Genomic DNA, 19,905 nt, shown 5'->3' with positions numbered 1-19,905 from the left:
AATCTTTTATAATCAACAAACTCAGTTCATAGAGGCACAATTTAGGAATTGAGAGAAATCATGGGTTCATAGAATATTTTCATCATAAGTCATCAATTAAACATCAATAAAATCATTATATGACATTAGAAATCATTTGAAGAAGGAACCCATGAAATTGAGTAAAACCCTTAGTTTTTCATGAACCTTGAAAACTTTAAAAACTTCTTTGAAATTGACTCTAGAGTGAAAGCTAACCTTAGATGAAGGATCACCATACCTTTACTAAGATTCCCCAAGAAATTTGTTGAAGAAACGCCTTGAATCCAAAACCCTATCTCCCACCCCTTCTTCTTCTTTGGGAACTTCTAGAGAGAGAAATATTTTAGAGGTGGTGGGTTTCTTTTGATTCTATATGGAGTGACTTAAATGAGAAGATTTAGGTCTAAAAGGGTCTTAAAAGGCTTATATAGTTGCTAGGAAAATAAGATAATAATAGGGACTTAACTTAGGACAAGGACTAAGGACCCTACAAGGCACAAATTAAAATTTCAGCACCTTCCTGTCTTAGCTCACCCTTTGGACACTTGGGCTCGCCAAGTGCACCATGTTTGTCATGACTCGAGAGCACTCCCTAGTCGTAACACGACGTATTCGACCCCAAATAGGTCTTATACAAGCCTCATAGTAATTCATTGTATTCAATAATGAAAAGAGTGCGGAATTAAAACCTTTTCAATTAAAACCATACGATTCAAAACATTCATTTAACAATCATTCAAAAGACACAACGAAAGACTAAGTCTCACATGGCCATCTTAGACAAAACTTTAACAAGATAGTGTCACAGCCCTTTACAATCGAAGTCATAACAATAGTTTTAAAATAAGAAAGAACTAGAAACAATAAGAGTCCTTGTCCTCGACCTATGAGGACATACCAAGTCTTGGAGGAAAACTTTATCCAAGCACTTCAATCCTAGCTAGAACCAATCACTTGCCGGAACCTACACTTGTAGAAAAACTGAGATAAATATGGGTTAGCACATAGAAATGTATTAAGTATGATGACCATGCAAAAACATGCTTTAAAAGGGACATTTTGGTTGGAAACCGTGCATTATGCCACTTTTTGGAAATATCATGTACAATAGCATAAGAGACATACAATACTAGTATAATCATCATTCAAGTCATAAAACCACATTTAGAAAATATTATCATGCACACCATTACCTTCACCTTAGACTTTCACCTCAAGTAACCCTCATGATATACCTTGTGCAATGCATGGATAGAGTCCGATACCACCATCGACACCTAGGCACCACATTAAGGTCACCAAAAGTGAACTTACCATTCCTTCCTTTTCACCTTTACACCATATCCATATAAAAGAAACGTAACATTTCATAAGGCATGACAAGGGAAAATAATTCATAATATAACCCAAGAATGGCATGCATATCACAATAAGCATTTAAGAGTCAACATTCTTCAATTGCTTCATTTAGCGGACTTTCATACATTAGTCATTAAGATTTACAGAACTCTCTATGACCCTATCAAAGCCTACTCGTGCAGTGTATAGATGGCATCCCATATTACCACCTACACTTCATAGAACCTCTCAAGAAACCATAATGCACATCACACATGATGGGAATAAGCGTTTAACCGACATAGACCATGCAAGCTAGACATGGAATCTGGTGTCATATAGCCCCACATTGTAAAGAGGTGTTGCACATGCCTAAGGTAGAATGGTAACATTAGCTCGGATAAATCCTTAGCTTGTATGAAATCCGCTGACATAGTTTTGGGATAGGAAGATGTTCCTTCGAACTCTAACCTAAAATTGGGATAGTTTCCATCTAACCATATCCACTCGGTGCTTAGCCCACGTTCCCATAGATTATTTCATTCACACTACATTAGTGTATTAGGAGGAATGACATAGGCCTATCGACCCATGATACATCATTACCAAGGAAGGAATGCTATAAGCCTATCGATCCATGGTACATTCAAGGATAGCTATAGGGTCCTCATGAAAAGAATGCCACTAGCCTATCGATTCATGGTCCCTCATTACATTCTTATACTCATGAAAGGAATACCACTAGCCTATCGATTCACAGTACATTGACTCACTAAGAAAGGAATGCCACTAGCCTATCGATTCTAGAGTCTTCATTACATTATATCATTTATGAAAAGAATGCCTAAAGCCTATCAATTCAAAGCTATCAAGTCAAGACACATTCATCACTCATATATAAAAGGAATGCCATAGGCTATCGATTAATATTCATCAAGTCAAGACACATTCATCACTCATATATGAAAGGAACGCCATAGTCTATCGATTCATATTCATCAAGTCAAGACACATTCATTACTCAATAAAGGATGCCTAGGCCTACCAATCCAAGATATACAATATATAGAAGACAACACTTCACATTACATCATCATCATACATGAGTGTCAAATTGAGAAATAGCCTTTCAATAATAACACATTTACATTCACAACATGATCACCTTTACTTCATTGAATTCACATTGATATACTTAGTAAGTAAACACCTCCACCTTTCAAGTGGATCAACATCCATAGCACAATTCGTCTTTAACATGTAATTTAGTCAAAACTTGCCTTCAAGGCCATACATCTCAAATCATCAACACACCAATAATTTACCATAATTAAGGCATATATAATGATAAAATTCAATAACCGAAGGCAATTTAGACATATTACCATTATACGCTTCCATAATCAACAAACCCACTTCATGAAGGCACAATTTAGGAATTGAGAGAAATCATGGGTGCATAATCAACAAACCCACTCGCCAAACTCTTTGGGCGATCAACACCCCCATCGCCAAACAACCCATCAATGAACAAGGCTTCTTTCACTCACACTTTCTATCTAAGGCCCTTGCTTGCACCCTAGATTTCCTCTTTGCTCAAGTTAGGTTCTAAAATAGCCTAGACATCAACCTAAAGTGACTCTAACCCACACGTCAAGGCTCTAGTTCAATCTATCATTTTTTGAGTCGTTAACTTCCTATATGGGTAGCTTAAGCCCCTAGGAGTGGACTATCTGACTGGGCAGCCTGGGCTGATTGTCACAGTTGCTAGTTGGGCTGGGAGTTGACTTCTTCTTGGTTACTTGGGTAGGGAGCCCATATGTTGTTCTTGTATTTGGATATGGGTTATTCTTCTTTCTTGTAGACTTAGCTACTATGTGTACCTGTGGGGCTTATGGGGTCCATTCGAGTTTTATTTAAACTTTTATGCGAGTGTACCTTCGAGGCTTATGGGGGTCGAGTTAGATTTAGTTTAGTTGTAGTTAGATTTACTTTAGGTATGATCGTGTGCCTTTTATTATATCTCCTTTGACCTCTGTTTGTGTCTAAATTCTATCTTATTAAAGTGTTTTTACCTTTCTTGGTTGGTTGACCAATGAGTCCTAGTAAGTACCTTGTTTAGTTACTTATGCTACACTCTGCATCTCCTGATGAGGCAGGTCCTAGTACCATCTACTAGGGTGATCGTTCATGCCATTTTTTACAACTTGTGGATATCGAAGACGAGAATGAGCACTTGGAATCCTAGATTGACGTGTCTCATTATGTACATATGACAGCCTTTCTTTTCCCTTTGAAATGTCTTCTAGTGGTCCAATTTTGGGAATTGTATTAATTTTGTAAGACAACTCAGTTTTCGTGACTTCCAGGTTTTGGGAGGGTTTCCTTTGTATATAGTTTTTTGTTTGCTTTATGTTTCTATCTTTTCTTATTGTAAGTATTATTTTCTATTTAAGTCTACCCCTGTACAAACTACTTTTATTTTTGGGTACATGTCAACTTACCTATTTGTGGGTTTTAGTATGTTCCGTCATGAATCAGGAATTTAAGTCGTGACAAATTGGTATCAGACCCCTAGTTTCACCGGTCTCACTTGTATAGAGCTAATGCGTAGTAGATTCATAGGAATCAGTGTGAAGACGTCTATATCATATCTTTGAGCTGCTATACGGTGTCTTTAGGTATTTTTCTCTTTTGTATCACTTTTGTGCAGCCTGTGTGTTATTGGATTTTTAGCGACCCTTCCCAAATAATATAAGCCAATAACTCACGAGATTTTTATGCGTATATGGTCTTCACACTAGTAAAAATGATATAAAAAGAATATTGTAACATTCGAACACCCAAACTAGGTGGTTCATGCTTCACACAATCATTCAAAATTAGTGGAAAATTTAATATATTACAAGACTTGGGTTTACACACCCCAAAAGAACCAAACATATAGACATACTTATATTACAACCCATGGTGACATGATCAAATTAGTCCTCAAAATTTCATGTAAATATACAACACGTAGATCATGTACAAGTCCCAAGGTTTATACAAAACATATATGCCTATAAGCAAATGTGATCTTCCTTAAAGCTCTCAAAATCTCCATCTCCAATGGCCCACTTCATGCCTCCTCTCGATCATTCCCTACGATAGAAACAACTATCGCTAAGCATATAGCTTAGTGGTGGAAAACTATAGGTTCGGAGCCATCCGATTCACTAAGTTAACTTTCTCAACTCATGGGCAGCATAATCGAACATAATAAAGAAATCAGGTAAACAATATTTCAAGAGTATCAATTTCGATATTTAGAGGTCCAAATGTCAAGAGCGCTCATAGCACCATTTTCCAAAAGATTCAATAACAAGGCTCACCCAATATGTACATCATGTCTTCACACCAAGCACAAGAAAGTATCAAGAAGGGCGACACCCTGTATCAAGAAGGGTCAAAGCCCAATAATCAAGAGAACCAAGAACCATATTAAAAATGGCTTTCTAGTTCGTACTTAAAATGGACAACTTCCATTCATAAGACGGACTAAAAATCCAGAGTCAAGATGGCAAATGATCTGAATCAAGAGGCATGCCAATAGTGACAAAGTCACAGCCACAAGAAGGACAAGGTCCCAACAAGAGTGCCAAGTGATCAAACAATCCGTACAAGTGGGTGAGTTACACAAGCGTCTTTAACGTCTTAAAGGATACCAACACGACAATGCAAAGTTACAAGAGGTAACCAAGGTACCAAGATCAACCTTCAGATATACCAATAGTTAAAAGAGTTCAAGTACAATTTTATACACAAACCTCAGTGCTTTAGCAAAGAAACATTCCAACACAATTTCGCGAGTTCAGACCGTAGACCAACCAACGTTTCAAGGTCCTCAACTTGTTCACGAGTATATATAACATTAAAAATACAATTAAATAACTTCTTTAATTCCTAGAAGCTCAATAATGTTGATGTAAAATAGGATTGTCATCACAAGTAAGCTTAGCCTGTACAAATACGACTGCTCCCAAAACAGTGATTCTGACCAGCCTAGTACCTTTTGTCGCAACTTAGATTTGAAAAGGAAAACGAAAAAACTAGACTTTATAACCTTCATGAATGATGTAGATACATCTCTTAAGGTTGTAAACAAACAAGAATCACTGCAAAATATATTTTGTACAAAAAGATATATTCAAAACACTAACAGTTATCCATACAGGATTTCTACTTTCGAACTCTGGACAGAACTTGTGCTATGTTGCGTCCCATATTTCGAATCAATAAAAGCTAAATTAGAGTTCTACATAAACATAAGAGTTGTAGGTCTACGAATTAGCTTTCCAGATCATATTTATGCACTGTAAACTAAGTTCTATAAATCAAGTTATTCTTTAAATACTAAACACTACCCAGCTCCAAAACAAATTTTACCACTTACCAAAAAGAAGTGTGAGTCTCGAATTCCAGCCAAAAGGGACAAGGTTTTCTCTAGTGATTTTGAAAAACAACTTGTTAGATAAGGTTCTAGGGTTCTTAGACTTGAAGGAAATGAATTTAACTCAAGGAGGTGTGAAAATATATAGTCACACAAGTGATGTTTATCACTTGTACAACTGTCCTTCAAAAGGTGGCTGCCCAATTAGTTGTGTGCTGCCCAAAATGCATACATAAACACATAAATATATCCCTCACCTCCTTTTAAAGTTATACATAATTCTAATTAGAATATTATGAAAATACCCCAATACAATACCTTAAATTACGATCACAATTTATGTTAAGCAAGTTTTCAATTATCACAAAACTTCAAGTTCCCAAAATGAGAATAAAACATATTGTAGTAATTAAGCAATGGTAAATCGACATGCTACTCTTGGTAAATATTTAGGGGTGTTACAGGTTTCTTGGAATCTCACTTGCTTCACTCTTTTTCACAAGATAGGTCATACGTGCCATGAGGTGCCTTGGGGTAGGGGTCGACCTCCATAGCCTAATAGGGGTGCATCATTGTTACCTCCAAATTACACCTCCCTAAAGAAGTATAAGAGGTCATTGTCAAATAAAAAACTTAACAAAAGTTAGGGTCGATCCCACTAGGAACAAGGTCTAGACTTACGCTAATTAACCTGTTGATTGTACATTAATCAGATTATCTCCGTAAAAATGGGGTTTTGTAACACAAAATAATGATTAATTGATTATAGTAACAAGTAATCAAGTAACAAGATTTAATGTTTTTATCAACCAATAAAAGATGAAACTAGGGTGTATGCATTCACCACAAGTTCTTAACGCAATAAACCTTATAATAGTAACTTGTATCTAGTGTTTGACATGAAATGTCTGTAAGTTAGGTATCTCCCAAGTGATTAGTCGTCCAAATAGGGAATTTCATGACCTAACTTGGTCTGTCTATAGGTGTATACTTTACTAACCCTTATACTTGAGTCGAGATTAGCCCTCACATCTTTTTGTTAGGCTATTAGATAGTGGATTATCAATGCTAAATTTCCGTTGTTTAATCTATTTTCCATTCGTTACTTCCTTGTTCAGGAAATTAAGAGTAAGGTGAGTTATAACGTTTCGCACCATTAAAAATCAATCAAAATTAAGAGATCAATGATACATGCAAAACACTATTCAAGGATTACTTAATTATTAGGTTTACGTTGTTAATTAGTCGTGGTTGCCACAACCCTAGTTGTTGTTTTACCTACTCAAACTTGGTTGATCACAATTCATAATATGTTTGATAAGATGAACCATATATTTACAATTAGAGTAGATTAAATTAAGATTCTTGAATTGATGAACGAAAACCAATATTACAAACCACACTTCAAAAAATTAAATGCACAAAGTGTTTGCAAATTATTTATCAAAGCCGAAACTAAAACTATCAAATTGTCTAACCCCTATAAAAAAAAATTTACAACTAATATTTATAGACAACAAATCCTAATTAAAGTTGAAAAAGGAAATACAGGAAAAGTGATTTCGCAAGTCAACTCTAGGGGACATGATCTATGGCTCATAGACCACTCCCATAGAAGGAAGCTTCTTCAAAAGGTCGTCTGAACATTTCCTACAGACATGATCTATGACTTGTAGACCTTAGTATGGTCCGTCCAGGCAGTCCGTCGTTCAGGTACTGGAGCTCAAATTTTATGAACTTTTTCATGACTCAATGATACGGCTCGTAGAAGTTACTACTAGTAATCAATTGCTTCCCTCTTTGTACACTTAGCTCCAAAAATCAACTCTTAAAACCACGACTCATCCCAACGGCTGCAAGGAACTCGTATGGCTCATAGGTTGAGTCGTCAAAACCTTAAAAATATGCTACTTACTCAGGTATATCCAAAAATTTTAGTTGTTTTCAAAATTTATAACTTAAAGATAACTCTTAAGGATAGAATATCTACTCTCAATACTCTTCTTTCTCTTTATTTTTTCACAGAAATTTCGACGCTTTATTTTCCCGTTGTTAGGCTTAAATTTTCCCTTTGTTAGGCTTAAGTTAGTTTTCCCTTTGTTAGACTTAAGATGAAATCTTGTTAATCTCTTTAAACCCTAATTTCACAATTGAAAAGTAGCATTAAAAATATAGAATAAAGATGGAGAATTGAATTCGAGAATATCCAAACGGAAGCTTTACTTTCCCTTTGTAAGGCTTAAGTTGACACCTTGTTGGTCTCTTTAAAATCTAATTTCACAATTGAAATTTAGATATAAAAATACAAAAAAATTGTTAGGATTAAGTTGACATCATGTTGGTGTCTATAACTCTAATTTCACAATTGAAAACTAGCATTTAAAATATAGAATAAAGGTGATAATTGGATTCGAGAATACCCAAACAATTGATAATTTAATGATTTAAGAGAAAAAAAAATAAAGATGGAAAATTGAATTCAAAAATACCCAAATGGAACTTGATAATTTACTGATTCAAGAAAATATACAGAATAAGATGAGGAATTGGATTCGAGAATATCCAAACATAATTTTATAATTTACTGATTCAAGAAAAATTGATTGATAGTTGAAAGAGATGGGGAAGAATGAAATTGCTTTGACGAAAAAAAAAAGGTGTGAGTTTGAGACAAAAAAATAAGAGCGTGAATTTTTAAGTCAAAATGGTATTAAGACTCTTTCATAAATTTGATTCGGTCAGATTCTAACCTATTAAGAGATATTTCAAATAAAAATATAATGCACTTAATGGGCTTAAGTTTGAATCATCCAGATTTCCATTAAGTTCAAACAAATAAGGCCTAAGACTGAATACAGACTAGTGCAAAAGCTTTTAAAAGATGATCATTTAATACAGTAACTTAAAAAACAAACCCAACAAATTTATACATAAAGGACTGAAATATGTTATAGTAGACATATGCTTATCAAAAAACTATGACCGTAATTCAATTCACTCATCCATGAAGTCTCTAACATACTGAAGAAAGGTTACTATGAAAAGAACCTAAGCTACCTGAATATTGTACTAACAACATAAATAAACTAGAGTCCTCAGAAAGTCGGAAGGTCTCACCAAAACTGGATGAAAGTAATTCTAGTGCTACGCCTGTTGTCAATCCCGAATACCTAAATCTGTATCATTAAAAGATGCAACGTCGAATGACAATAATACACGAAATGTACGGTATATAAAATAACGGAATGAAACAACTGATTAAAACTGAACATACTAGACTAAATGAGTAGCTATGGAGATAGACTAAAAAGCCAACTGAATAGTATAATCAACTGAAAACTTAGAGATTTTCTAAAACTGATTAACTGAAATGTAATATCTGAATATATGAGATATAGAAAAAACAAACATCAAATATTATGCAAGATGCTTAAAATATTTTAATCATATGATGATAAAGTCAAACCGTTTCTATAACTTTAATTGAATACATGCATGTCTAAAATAGTAAAATTTGAGAGATTATACTATATAGATAATCATACCAGTTCAAATCATAAGGTATATACATAATCTTTAAGAGGACAATTACTTACAACTGACATACATCATGTGAGCTCTTGATGCACCAACTTTAAACCCAGTTGGGGATGATTATCATACCTTGCTAGGGTATAGAATCTGTTTGTCTAATGAAGATAAACTAATTTGAGCGACAATGCACTAAATGAGTTGACCGTCAAAGCAGCATACTCAAATCCTATGATGGCACTTAGTTAGGAAATTTGACTTTTCTAAATCCACATCCTCTCAGTACTAAATAATCCTCTCAAAATAATATACTTATATATGCTCGTCGCATATCATATTGAAATTTGTAACTGAAAACATATGGAGAGACATTGCTCAAATTTGTAAGACTATATATACAACTGGTTAAACTATGCTCACAAATATCTGAAACACACTGATATTCTGATTTCTCCTGATAAAGAACAATTCTCTTTGAAAATCATATATCTATCTATCTGTAATGAAGAATCGTTAACTTTCGTAATGAATTTTTGAAGTGACTAAACCTTTTCAAAACATAATCTTTAAAATATGTATTTATATAATTATACATTCTTGAACTCTTTGAAATAATGCACTTGAAGTTTAAAACAAGAATACTTTCTTGAAGTACCTCTTCCTAATCTTGGACTTCTTTCATGAAAACAATCCATAAGATATAATATGACAAAGTTTTTAATTAGTCTTCGCTAAGAGGGTTCATGTGGTAGAATAACAAGAACCCTAAATCAATCAAGGATGACTAACAACATAAGTAAAATGATTTCAATAATGTAATAAACAATGGGCATATTTGAAATAGACGAATTCAAAATATGGACTTTGGGGTAAGAATCCTAACTTGACCTAACTAATTGAAGTTGTAGATGTAGGGCGTGAGGAAGAACTTAGTGTCCTCACTATGTTAGTTTTACATACCTTATATGCTCCAAATTCTTGAGAAAGGTGCAATCTTTAGAGGAAAATAAGACAATAATTCATTTCTTGAACCTTAGAGGTGGATTTTATTGAAATCCTATGGATTCCATGGGTAAATGGTATTGATTTGTGTTAAGATGAAGAAATCATCAATATTCTATGGCCAAATCTTGCCTTGAATAATGGATGAACCTGAGAGATGAATTCTTGAGAGCTTTTCTTTCTAGAGAAAATTTTTAAACTAGGAAAGTGAATCATGTCTTTGGGTGGTTATTAGGAGGCTTTAGACACGCGCTATCGTGAAGAAAATGTATGAGGCACACAACCAACACGCAGGAAGGCAATAACCGTTGAAGGATATTTTTGAACAAAAAACAATGGTGAAAGATATTTTTATCCAAAAGATGGAAAAATGTTATTTTTGAGCCATTTCCAATTAGCTTATATATATATTCTTGGCCCTATTTCCAACAAAATAACGATGACTATTTTATGGAATCTCCATTTTCTATTTTTCCTCTAGTTGCTGAAATTGATGAACAATGTACTAATAAGTTTCTTTATCAAACAATTCAAAGTTTAATTTGTTACATTTTCTCAGTCATGGTTTTGGTTATGGTCATGAGTGCACATTGCCTGAATCTCTCTGCACATGTTCATCGTTGATAACTTTAGATGTTCAAATTGTGGCTTGAATAATGTGGTCATATCGTGGAATTTTCTAAAGAGTACAAAATTAGGGTATTTGAGGCTAACCGATGATGGTCACCCCTACAATTAAATTCCAGGACTGAGCTTTCTATGAGTTCACTGCTAGTAGTTTCCTGTCTTGAGATATTAGCTAGAAATGTTGCCTTATATATGTTGAGTTTTTGATAAACTATTCATGGAATCTTTATCTTCTCTATGTGTGTTTGTAACTAATTACTATTGGAATGACCCTTGTGGTATACAAAATGTTATGGTATCTTGGTTTCTTATGAAACATTTTCTTTATTCACTTTGATGGCATATGCCAATAAATTAGCACAACTAATCTAATATATGCTTTAAATGGCAAAATCAGAAGTGTTGTTTGTGGTTTTATTTCGAAATGACAATATTTAATGAGAAAACCATTTCATGAGTAATGATCCAAACGAAAAATGAATCGTGCTGCAAATATTTAAGGCACTACAACTTTAGTACAAATTCAAATCTTTTTTTGGCAAACTTGAATTGGAATTAAGAAAAATTATCCTTTTCATTATTACAATATTACTTTCAGGCTTTATAAAGGTAATCTTGAATTAATGATTTACAAATAATCCATCTATAAACATAGGGAAATTTCATATTGGAAACCACAGTTGTGTGATCGCTCTTCTCCTTCACATTCGCTGCTTATGCCAAAAAACAATCATGAATTCCAGCGAGAAAATAAAACAACAGCTGTAGACCAACAACAAACCATGTATTCCGACGAAAAAAATACAAGAAACAAAAGCTATAACCAAAAACCAACCATGGATTCCAGTGAAAAAAATTGAAAAAACAAAGGTAAATCGATCAGTTAGTTGTCGGAAGCTCTTTTTCTTCACATTCTCTATCTTATGACAACTGGATCAGTTATCCGTTACGAGTGCTCTCTCAAAGAGGTAGCGCTATCTCTGAAATTCACGTGATACCTAATATGCAATCTAGTTTAACATAACATAAAAGAAACACTTCATAAGCCACCTCAAGGCAAGCTTGTACAATGCATGGACAAGACCCCATAATCCCACCCATGCTAAGCAAGTCACTTTAGGTCCTCATTCATATTATCCTTCTTTTGATATCATCCATAACTTATTTCTCATAGACAAGGGAACATTCACCTTTAGTCAATCATATAAGGAAAGCAACTTATAGCAACAATCCAAGTTAAGCATACATCATACAAGTAGTCCTCATATCAAGCATACTTAACAACATAGTCATAAGCGTAGTCATTACATAGATAATCATATCATAAGAGGAACATACCATAACTACCCTCAAAGCATACTTGTGTAATGCATGAATAAGATCCCATAATTTCACCCATACTAAGTAAAGCTTCTTGAGTAACCACAGTCCATAATTCATATTATTGTCATAGCTGGAATAAGCCTTAACCAACATAGACCATGTGAGCTTAACATGGAATTTAGTGTCTATACCATACCGAAAATAGGTTGTCTTACTTGACTAATGTAGAACCATTTTATTAGCTTAGGTGGATCCACTAGCTAAATGACCTACGGGGGCACATAATGATGGAAGAAGGAGATTATTAACAGATACCCGATCTCAACTCATGTGAGGGCATCCATCTCAAGAGATTGCTCCAGAAACCTGGCCTCAACTCATGTGAGAGTTTCCATATCATATCAATATCCACTCGGTGCTAAGCATTAATTCCCACGAAGTTCATATTAAGTCTTCAATTATGTTCATACTCATTGAAGAATGTCTTGACACTCAATCCAACATGATTCATAAGATGGCTCCTATATTCAATAGGTGAGAATAGCCTTCCAACCTTAGAATCATCATATTATGAGAAAACCTTTCAGAAGATTTCATATTCATACGAGGTGTGTTAATTGAGAATAGCCTTTGAACAACACACAACAAAATCATAATCATAATCACTTTACTCTCAAAGTGTTTTTAAAGCACATACATAAATTTCATAATCCTGCATTATTCTCATACTTTACCCTTCATGGATCAAACACCATATTCAATCAACACATCTAGAATTACTACATTAGACATGAATAGTAACATGATTCAAATAACTCAATTATACTACAAGCATAGTCTCATAATATCCTTCTTTCATCAATTCTCCCACACCACAAGGTCATACATTGGGAATATGGGGATTTCATGAATTCTTGAGGATTTCTACATAAAAACCATAATAAATCATAAATTCAATCATAATATAAAGTAATTAAATTATTAGAATCATTTTTTAAAGTAATCCATGACTTGGAGTCAAACCCTAGCTTTTGGAGAATTTCTATCTTTGAAACTGAGTTTTGAAAGGACTCCATGGATGAATTCTATCCATGGATGAAGATCTACCATACCTTCACAATGAGCCCAATTAATTTGATGAGAAGGACTTGTTTCTTTAACTCTAGCTCCAACTTCCTTCTTCTTCTTCCTTGAAGTTCTAGAGAGAGAAAGTTTTTGAGAGAAGATGAACTTTTGGGATTTGATTTGGGGTTTTGGAAATAATGGGGTTAATGGGTGTATTTTAACTTAAAATGACTTATATATAAAGCTAAGGCAAAACGGCTTCACTTTAATAAGACTTCAACCAGAATTACCAAAAACTCCCATCACTTCAACTGAGCTGCCTAGGTGCCATGAGGGGCTCCACGAGCCGTGGTCCTGACCACGAGTCGTGGTCCCCTTCGTGGACTTGAGGCAGTGTCTAGGAGCATGTGCCCTTATCCCACAAGCCCAATGCAATCTCACGAGCCATGGTCCCTTTCACGGGCCTTGTAGCAGTGGCTAAGCCACTTCTCTCAACCCTCACACCATCAACTCCCTCCTACGAGTCGTGGTCTTGACCACGAGCCGTGAAGTGGCTCGTGGAGAGGAGTAACTTTTGGGAAGATTTTGGAAGGCTACTGCCTAGCCCTCCACGGGTGGCACCACGGGGTGTGGTGGCCACCACGAGTCGTTAAGACCTTCGTGTAGGTGGGGGCAATGCCTTGGCCAAATCTTGGGCTGCCTTAGGCCCTTGCCCATTTTTCTTGGCTCTAGCCCTTCTGCCTTGACGTTATCCCTCACATTTAGCTCTAGATTAGCCTACTAGCTTCCAGGGTGTTACTGTATACCCCCCTTGGAACATTCGTCCTCGAATGAGGATCTAGACACGGAAGTAAAGACTCAAGACTAGCAGCTCATCATCCATGAAACATCAAAATAATGCACAATTTAAAGAAGGAAACTTTAACTCCATCTCAAACATAATCAATCTAACAAAAGGAAATAGGAACTATATCTAACAACCCATTATGCCTGAAAATTCAACATTTCACATGTTCATAAGAGGAACTACTATCTCCATGCTTTTAAAGCATACTCAACACAATCCATGAAACTATTAGTCCAACTACTCAAGAAAAGCATATATATTTAAGGCATGTTCATCAATTCATCTCATAAAGTCAACTAGGCAACTCATACTCAATGCAGAACAACATGAGGAAAGTCAATCATAAAATCTCATTTTTTCTTACTAAACATAAATTTCTCAAGAACATGCATATCATAAGAAAATCATGGAGTCACATAAAACGCTCATGACTCCAAAACATAATACAAGCTAAGAGGAACTCTTTGTCTCAAGATAGAGTAGGAGTAGAAGAAAGAGATGAGCCTATCGGGACACTCCGCAACCTTGCTATCTAAGAACACCATCTCCCCCTTGGGAGGAAACCCCTACTAATTCCTCAAGTACAACTTCTTTCAAGCAATCCCAAACGTCATAACCAAAAACTCATAATAACCATACCGGGTTCTAAAATCCATAGAGGTCTAACAACAATGCATCCAAACCCTACCAAGGATACTATCAAAGTCTAACAATTAGCATTGATATCTAATAAAACCTTTACAACTATATGGAAACTATAAGCATACCGGTGTCTTCATCAGGAGATCCTTCTTGGTCATTTCTAGATCGGAGTGCATAGAAGCGGCTGTGCTTTGGAGCATTGGGATCCGGACCATTAAGAGAAACTTGCTTGGCCTCTCTCCCTTTAGCCATGAGCATAGGGAAATCTCTCATCTTGTGACCACTCTTTCCACACCCAAAGCAACCACCCGTGCGGTTAGGCACTTACCCGCATGTTCCTTATTCCCACATTTGGCACATATAGATCTTTCAAAAGAAGAACTGCCTCCATTTCCTCCTTGAGGTTTAGGGTTAGACACCCTATCCTTGTTGACCCTTGGGGAAGCATTTGAGGAACCTTGGTTGAAGAAACTTTGTTTGAACCTTGGTTTACCTTGTTCTTCAGACCTAACATTGGAGAAGTTCCCATCACTGGTCCTAACTCTCTTCACCTCCCTATTCTTCTTCTTAAGCTTTAATTCCTCAATTTTTTGGGCATGCACCATAAGACGTGAGATATTTATATCATGGTGGAGCATTTCTGAATGTCAGTTTTTTACTACCAAGTCAAACACTCCCATCAAAATCCTACTCATCTCATCCCTCGAATCTGCCACCATAGTTGGAGCATACTTGGGTAGTAGGTAAATTTCAAGGCATACTCTTAACACTTATGCTACCTTGCCTAAGGTTAATGAATTCTTCCACCTTAGCTTTCCTCAACTCTCAGGGAAAGAACCTATCAAGAAACACCAATTTAAGCACTTCCCAATCTACGGGACACATTCCTACTGGCCTATTTTTCTTCCATTAATTATACATACTTCTGCAACACTTTTCAATTGGTTAGTGGCGAACTCCGCTTTCTCTACCGAAGTCACTCCTATAATAAAAAGTATTTTATAAACCTCTTCCATAAATTCTTGAGGATCCTCTTCCACTTTGGAGCCATGAAATTCGGGAGGGTTCACTTTAGCAAAATCCCTAACAGTTTAAGCAGCCGAATTCACATGAGTCACAACATATCTATTGGACTGAGCCGTCACATCTTGAGCTTGAGTCGTCAAGCCTTGGACCAACATTTGAAAAGCCTACCTAACCTCCACATCCGACATAGCCAAATGATTAATCAGAGCTTGATTAGCTTGAGTGGCTTCTTCATTCACATTGACACCCTCCATTCTTCTAGCGTTAGACCTTCATGTATTCATATCCTGAAGACACAAGGGAAGATTAGGAAAGGGACTTTATAGAGCTAAACTCTATGGAACGCCTTAACAGTAATGAAAGAAGCGTATTTTCCTAATTACCTTATAACCTCTCATTCATAAATGTGGCGCGCTTCACACTCATGAACAAGACTCTACTAGACGCGGCTTATGAGACATCATCCTAAAATCATTCTTAACCTTATGCTCTGATTACTAAGTTTGTCACGACCTAGGGGTACCCATTAGATGTAATAAGGCACATAATATCCCGAAAGGAACCATGTAAGCCACTTAGTTTATCATAACATAAATCATTAGAACAATAAAAGTAAAACACATTTCAAGTCTTAAATATTTTTCATAAAAGCAAAGCAGAAGACTTGTGTCAATATAGCCATCTACTACAATAATGGAATTAAACAAGGACACAACCCATACAACATAGTCCGAAAAGGAAATACAAGAATGAAACTACTAAGTCAAAACACCCATCCTCGAATCATGAGGACTCACCAACAACAAGGAGAAATGATCAAATCCAAGCTCTAGCCACAATGTTGACCTCCTTCAGAACCGGACGGTATACTTGGGGGAAAATGTAAGAAAATATGGTTTGTACAAAAATGCACCAAGTATAATAGCCATGCACAAAAATGTTGAAAACATGCTAAACTGGACATTTCATTTGAATACATGTCATTTGGTAAGTTAAACCATCATTTTGAAGATAGTGGAAAAAACATAAGTCATAAGCATAAGAGACAACAACATAGTCATAGACATAATCAATGCAATCTAGTTTAACATAACATAAGAGAAACACTTCATAAGCCACCTCAAGGCAGCTTATGCAATGCATGGACAAGACCCCATAATCCCACCCATGCTAAGCAAGTCACTTTAGTTTCTTATCATATGTATCATTCTTTTGATGTCATCCTTAACTTATTTCTCATAGACAAAGGAACATTCACCTTTAGTCAATCATATCAAGGAAAGCAACTTATAGCAACAATCCAAGTTAAGCATACATCATACAAGTAGTCCTCATATAAAGCATACTTAACAACATAGTCATAAGCATATTCATTACATATATCATCATAACATAAGAGAACATACCATAACTACCCTCAAAGCATACTTGTGCAATGCAAGAATAAGATACCATAATCTCACTCATATTAAGTAAAACTTCTTTAGTAACCATAGTTCATAATTCATAATCTTGTCATAGTGAAAATAAACCTTAACCGACATAGTCCATGTGAGCTTAACATGGAATCCGATGTCTACCCCACACCGAAAAGGGGTTGTCCTACTTGCTTAAGGTAGAATCATTATCTTATCTTAGGTTGATCCACTAGCTAAATGACCTACGGGGGCACGTAGTTATAGGACAAGGAGATTGTTACTAGATACCCGACCTCAACTCACGTGAGGGCTTCCATCTCATATCAATATCTACTCGGTGCTAAGCATTAATTCCCACCAAGTTCATATTAAGTATTGACTTAAGTTCATACTCATGGAAGAATGTCTTGACACTTAATCCAACATAATTCATAAGATAGCTCTTAGATTCAATAGGTAAGAATATCCTTTCAACCTTAGAATCATCATATTGTGAGAAACCTTTCACAACATGTTATATTCTTACGTAGGTGTGTTAATTGAGAATATCCTTTCAACAACACACAACAATATCATAATCATAATCACTTTACTCTCAAAGTGTTCTTAAAGCACATACATAAATCTCATAATCATGCATAATTCTCATACTTTACCCTTCAAGGATCAAAGACCATATTCAACAACACATGTAGAATTACTATATTAGACATGGTTAATAACATGATTCAAAAAACTCAATTACTACAAGCATAATCTCATAATATCCTTCTTTCATCAATTCACCCACATCATAAGGTCATAAATTGGGAATATCGGGATTTCATGGATTCTTGGGTATTTCAACATAAAAAACATAATAAATCATATATTCAATCAAACTATAAATTAATTAAATCATTAGAATCATTTTTGAAAGGAATCCATGACTTGGAGTCAAACCCTAGCTTTTGGGGAATTTCTATCTTTGAAGTTGAATTTTTAAGGGACTCCATGGATGAATTCTATCCATGATTTAAGAGCTACCATACCTTCACATTGAATCCCAATGAATTTGATTAGAAGAAATTGTTTCTCGAACCCTAGCTCAAACTTCCTTCTTCTTCCTTGAAGTTCTACAGAGATTTTTTTTTAGAAGATAAACTTTTGGGATTTGATTTGGGGTTTTGGAAATAATAGGGTGAATGGGTCTATTTTGACTTAAAATGACTTATATAGGTGTATAAAACTAAGGTAAAACGACCTCACATTAATAAGACTTAAAAATGAATTACCCAAAACACCTCTCACTTTAAGTGAGCTGCCCAGGTGCCACGAGGGGCACCATAAGCCACTGTCATGACCACAGGCCGTGGTCCCCTTCATGGACTTGAGGCAATGACTAGGCACATGTGACCTTAGCCCACAATCCTAAGGCAATCTAATGAGGGGATCCACGAGTCGTGGTGCTTGCGATGAGCCATGGTCCCTCTCGTCAGCCTTGAGGCAGTGGCTAAGCCAGTTCTCTCAACCCTCACACCACCAAATCCCTCCCACAAGCCTTCCCACGAGCCGTGCAGTGGCTCATGGAGAGGAGAAACTTTTGGGCAGATTTTGCGGAGGCTACTACCTAGCCGTCCACGGGTGGCACCACGGGGCGTGATGGCCACCACGGGTCGTGAAGACCCTCGTGGAGGTGGGGGAAGTGCCTTGGCCAACTCTTGGGCAGCCTTGGGGCCTTGCCCATTTCTTTGGCTCTTGCCCTTCTTCCTTGACGTTAACCCTCACGTTTAGCTCTAGTTTAGACTACTAGTTTCTGGGGTATTACACAAAATAAAAGAATTTCATCTTGACAACTTCTCGCAAGGGAAAATGTGAAACTTGAGTCAATTTCTAAAGAAGAGGTTTGTGCATTGCTAAATGTTTATACACATTCGTTTGATAATAGTAATTTTGAGATTTTGATGTTATTGTGGCCATAACGTGAAAGTCTCCAAATTGTATAAAATTGAAGTGGATGGTGTCATCCAAGGACCATTCTGTGAATTTATTGTTGGACTGTTCTCCATTAAAAACTATGGAATCATCCCGACTTAAGGATTTTAGTTGCTTTGTAATTAGGTCTTCAAAATTGAAGAGGAATTTGATATCATTCCATGATGATGAAGAAACTGATCATTCCGTGGAAGTTATTGTCTCCAATCTTCATCATTTGGAAATTTCAGGAAGTTATCATGTTCTCAAGTGTAGGCTTGTAGACATGTCATATGTGGTTAGTAATAAGCTTACATTCAACATTACATCTATCAAAGACATCAAATATTATACCGCATGTTACATGTCTTTGATACATGTTATGTCGAATGTATGTTTAGCATTAACCATGAAGGATATGTCTACAACTTGAGACCATGAAGACTTCCTGAAGTTTCCAAATGTTCAAGATAGGGAGCAACATTTTCCAAGGAATAATAAATTTCTTCATCATCATTGTATGATATCAAATTTAGTCTCTTTAATTTTAAAGACCTAATTCCAAAGGACTAAAACCCTTAAACCTAGATAATTCCATAGTTTCTTATGCAGGATAACCTAACAGAGTAAGGTCACAATATGGTCATTGGATAATACCATCCACTCCAATTTATGCATTT

This window comes from Solanum stenotomum, chromosome 3, assembly GCF_019186545.1.
Source record: "Solanum stenotomum isolate F172 chromosome 3, ASM1918654v1, whole genome shotgun sequence".
Taxonomy (NCBI): Eukaryota; Viridiplantae; Streptophyta; class Magnoliopsida; order Solanales; family Solanaceae; genus Solanum; species Solanum stenotomum.
Note: the sequence above shows the minus strand (reverse complement) of the source record.